Source organism: Periplaneta americana, unplaced genomic scaffold, assembly GCF_040183065.1.
Source record: "Periplaneta americana isolate PAMFEO1 unplaced genomic scaffold, P.americana_PAMFEO1_priV1 scaffold_24, whole genome shotgun sequence".
Classification (NCBI taxonomy): Eukaryota; Metazoa; Arthropoda; class Insecta; order Blattodea; family Blattidae; genus Periplaneta; species Periplaneta americana.
The window spans coordinates 459,650-464,916 of record NW_027185505.1 but is presented as its reverse complement, the minus strand read 5'-3'; the positions used below and the strand labels follow the sequence as shown (position 1 = coordinate 464,916).

General features: G+C 37.3%; 1 non-coding gene across 1 annotated transcript; it reads left to right on the top strand.

The window, feature by feature from the left end:
- The first annotated feature begins 791 nt into the window (after positions 1-791).
- Positions 792-910, top strand: LOC138693920 (5S ribosomal RNA). Its single transcript, XR_011330605.1, has one exon. It is a non-coding gene; the product is annotated as a 5S ribosomal RNA (ribosomal RNA).
- The last annotated feature ends 4,357 nt before the right edge of the window (positions 911-5,267 follow it).

Below are 5,267 nucleotides of genomic sequence, written 5' to 3'. Positions count from 1 at the left end.
AACAACAGCGGTTCCCACCGAGTGAAAATTTAAATAATCACCCCGATAACACTTCTAGGATAGATAATACATTATAGGCAGTCCATGGGAGACTTGGATCCACGAGGCAAATTCGTTTCCTTAATAGTTTCGTACGACTTATATGAGAGCGCGGTGTCATTCCTACTCACTTGGCAGCATTAATTGTTGAGGGAAAACAACTTAGAAGGTAACTTGTCGACCGCGGGCATAATCCTTCCGCAGGCCACTACTGAGAATCTGTGGACATACGGGTAATCTATCTTTATTGAAACTCGGGTTCATAACATACGACTGATACTTTATATATCTGTCACGTAATCCATCAAGAGACAAATGTCCCCCCCCCCCTAGTCAGTAGCGAGCTTCAGTCCATTCGTAGTAGCCGCCGGTGCAAGAAGTGAATTGAAGTTTGTGTGAAGTTCCGTAGTATGGCATGAAAATGATGTCGAAAATCCGACTACAGTTCCACAACCATGTGGTTGAAAGGAGGCTCCGCTGTTGAACAACAATCCACCTGTGGCTTAACTTAGAATGCCGACTAGCTGTTTTATTAATCCCGTGTCAATCCAGCAGTGTGTGACGTTGAAACGTAACCAAACTGCCGTTGATAGATAGATTTATCATCTATCCCAATGACATCCAACGAGCTTGGTAATTTAGGTACAGAGTCTAAGCAGGCAGTTTACGTGTGTGTGTGAGCGAGTGCAGGTTTTATCGAGTGCACCCCAATCCCATCGTCCTCAAGTGCCTACAGATTACGCAGTTTCATCGGCAACGGCCATACCATGTTGAAAATACCGGTTCTCGTCCGATCACCGAAGTCAAGCAACATTGGGCGTGGTCAGTACTTGGATGGGTGACCGCTTGGGAACACCACGTGCCGTTGGCGATTTTTTTTTTTACGTCACTATTTCCAGCGTGTTCTAATAAGACTTATGGGATATTATGTTCCCTTCCCTATTCCAGCTATAGCTTGGATGATGACGCCGCTGCATAATTGTAGAGTAATTGATAATTCTTAAGTACTTGCAGCTCCGTATTGAAACTTATGACTGGTAGCATATTCATATGAGACGGTTCACTTCTCTGCGTTTTCTCGAAGAAGGGAATATGTATTCAGGGGATTGTGAACGTACCTCGCGCTCTCCCTAGAAGTTAGAGACATTTTAGGTAAAGAATGTAATATACTGTACATATATGGCTAATTAAAATCCCATTAGTTACTACATTTCAGTGGGTAGTACAAATTCCATAATGAAAATATCTCTGTCCTAGTAGTTGTATCCTTTAAAGAAGCTCGTTGTTTTCCCATGATGAAGGGCAGAACTTGGTCGGTAGAAATTTAAACAGACTGCATTATCAGACCAGGCGTTATTTCAATATCAGCGTTTAGTTTAGGAAATATAGCAATAGCGGAGTTGGGAGAAGTAGTTATAGCATGTACAGTAAGTATAAACAGTTCGCTGTACTGTACAGTGAATATAAATATTTGAATGTACGATGGCAAAACATCAGACATACAGTACGTAGCTCACATATCTTAAAAAATAAATAAATAAAAATAAAGAAGACATTCTGAGGAGTGAGTGGAAAGTGCATATTATAATGAATATTTTTAACTCTCAGTTGACATTGAGAGAGAAAGCCATGCATCGGGGAACCGGTGACTGTTTTTGCGTTACCTTCTGCTATTGGCGTTGTTGGTTAGTAACGAATGAAAGAGGTAGGACGCGGAATCAAATGTCAAAAAACGATAGGGAAATAATAGTAACTGGTTGTATTTCGATCGAGCTCGGCGTGCTGATTCACCAGTGGGGTGTTTCACAAAGTTTACAATCTTTGGAAATTGTGAACTCTGTTTGTAAACTTCTGTTTCACAATCTTTGTTTGTAAAGGTGGACTGTACAAAGGAAATCAAATCTTTACGAATGAAATTTTGCGCTCTTTACAAGTGATATGTTTGTTTCACAACGAAGGAGTAATTTTACAAACGTGTAAACTAAACTTTACTAGTGAAGTTAGCACATTTTCTACAGTAGCCCTGTTGAAATAGCTTCTAATTGTGAATGAAAAAAATAAACACATATGTATAAAATCAATTTTATAGTAACAGGGTACCATTAAGAATTACACTGAAGCAGTTGTGATGTTATTGAGTAGTTCTAGCGACTCAGACGAAGATTTTGCATTTAGGCCTAACGTAGAATTTTCCGGCCACGTTCGTATCATTGTACGAATATTAATGAAAGGTTTCGAATGAATCCCGCGCTATACTTCAGAATACCGCGTTAGTTCTTATATACGAGGAACGTATTTAATAAATACTCGCACTTAAAGAAGAAAAACTTTGCACCGAAAACCAATCACTTAATAATGCAATGTCGGCATTACTTACGCAGTATTCTGAAGTCGTTCCGAATCCCATTTCGCTGTAATCTCTCCTACAAGATATGGGACATCACATGCAACATCTGAAAGGGAAAAGTGGTGCCCTAACCACAAAGCGAGAACTGCATTGGTTGCATAGTAGCTCTCAGTTCCCTGCGTTAGCAGATAAGAACGGAATTTATAAGATTACAGTGTGCAAAAGTTCACACATGGTAGTTGATGTTGTTACAAGATTGAAAAAACTCGAGGCGGGTTATTGATCACCGAATGTGCTTACTCGGGCAAAGGATTTTTATGCTCCTCCTGCTGGGTTCCCTAATGTTGGCGAGGTTATGGATGAAACAATAAAATATACTGATGGACCAGCAGAGAGCGAAGTTGATTTTAATGGATGGACATGTTAGCTGCTCTATCAACTGCATATAACTACGTGGGTCAAATCCATTATTTATCAATTATTTGAATGAATTTCGCGCTAACTTTCGTCAGTTAAGTCGTAGGCTAATTAATGCATTGGTATGCTCGACCAATTGCATGCCGCGAAACTCCGTTGTCGCCGATGTAGCAAAATCTAAATAAAATATATATAAAAAAATATAAACATGTCCATCGATAGTTCTAAAATTACAGCTACTTTACCTCTGATCCTTAGTGATTTTTGTAAACTGTCGTTGGCGATTTTGTTCAACCAATTATGCGTATTTGTAAGTTTGTTTCGCCGATTTTGTAAAGTTCGTTAAAACATACAAGTGAATAAGATTGCATTGTGAAACACAGTTAACAAGCATATGTAATATTTCCGTTGTTAATTGTATATTGTTAATTTGTAATTTGTTAGCGTTGTGAAACATGCCCCCATTTACCTTTAGAGGTAATATCTACATTAATATTTAGTTAAAATTTAAAGAAATTTTAAACGAATGGAAGCTGCATTTTAATTCACCCCAAATTACTATGTTCCCTTTCAGATTATCAGCTGTTGTTGTTGTTGTCGTTGTTGTATTGTAAGTTCTCACTTATTGTTAGCTAGCCGTACCCGTTCGCTCCGCTCCACCTGTTAGAAATAAATATAAAGTAATTACATAATTAAAATAGGACGACTGATCCATGGAACAACTTTTACAACAGCGCAAGATAATCTGCTTCGCATATTACCCAATTTTTTTTTAGCACTGCATTTATTGCATATATATTTTATGTATTTTAACACGATTCAATTGAGCATAGTTAAAATATGAATTATTAAAATAATGGATTGCCAAGCTAAAGTACTATTACTGCATACTAAATCAATACACTCTCGTTGTTCGTTAATTCTCTGAGATTAAAATGCGTGTACATAAATATTATTTTAAGAAATACAGAAAACGAATGTACAAAATAGCCTATCAAATTTTCTGTGCATAAGAAGCTATTTTAATCTTACCTGTCCTCGATTTACTCAGACGTTACTGTAATAACATTATAGCATTATGTCCATCTAGAGAAACTACAGTTTCCAATGGTGAAATAATAACTAATTATACAAATCAGTTAATTTACGAGCTTGTGATATTACTTCATACAAACACAGAAACATTCCCTGTAGGCTATGTTTAATAGCTTTCGATTGTTTGTTGATGTCCAAGGCCCCTGTTTCGATTGTTGTTGTCCAAGGCCCCTTATAGACGAAGTCATTTGTTCTTAATTCATTGCACCGTCTTAGATAGCGTTATTTTAATTTTAAAACTCATTTATCTCATTAAATATCAGTCCTATCAAAATGTTGTAAAAAAATAAAACTTAACGGAAATCATTTTTAAAGGAACATCTGTTATGTAACATTTTTTCTCAAATATCAATAATAAGCGAGATATTTCGATTTATTTAATTAAGGCCCCCTTATAACCCCCCTTTTAAATAAAGTATTTCGAATGCCATATAGCCTAAAATCTAAGTTACAACAAACTTAATTTATATTCCAGTTTTCATATAAATCGGTTCAGCCATTATCGCGTGAAAAGGTAACAAACATACAGACAGACATACAAACAAAATTTTCAAAAATGCGATTTTCGGTTTCAGGGTGGTTAATTATATATGTTAGGACCAATTACTTTTGGAAAATCGAAACTTACCAGAAAAATTTCGGCTACAGATTTATTATTAGTATAGATAGTACGAGATACGACCGCAATTTTGTACGACTAGTGTAATGAAGGAATGCAAAAAATTATTTTGGAACTTTGCAATGTTAGTCTATCATTAAAATAAAATTAAATCTTAATTCGTCCCTTTTGCAGGAGTCTTCTTCATCCAGTATGTTGTTGGCTGATATGGAGGAGGAGGGGGGGGGGACATGCTCTAAAGGGATAAAATTTGCTTAGCAAATCGATATGGTGACTAACGCTTGCAATGCGTCATAGCTATAATTGTACTGCGCGGTAATTTCAGAGTAATAAGAGTTCAGTTCAGGGATCTGCTAATTTCTTCATATTGTGTTCGGCAATGGAATAGTACCGCAGTAGCATTAAGAGGTTTTTATAATTTGAACTGATATGTGCAGGTATATTGACCCCCCCCCTCCCACCGCTGGCCGACGCGGACTGCAATGACAACAGTAAGCCACACGTCATACGTAAGCCTTTCTTCTTCTTCTTCTTCTTTGCTCGCCTGGCAAATACAGTCTTGGATTTCACATATTCAATTTTTCACAGTCCCAACTCCCTTGCATGGACGTGTTTTCACGTACCTTTAAAGTTTCTCCTCTCATTCATTCAGTCTATTCGCAAGCCTGAGGGTTTTCCGTGGTTTTCCCTAAGGAGCTAAGACAAATGTAGGGATGAGCCCAGAAAGAAAAGGGCATTCACTTCCTTAGA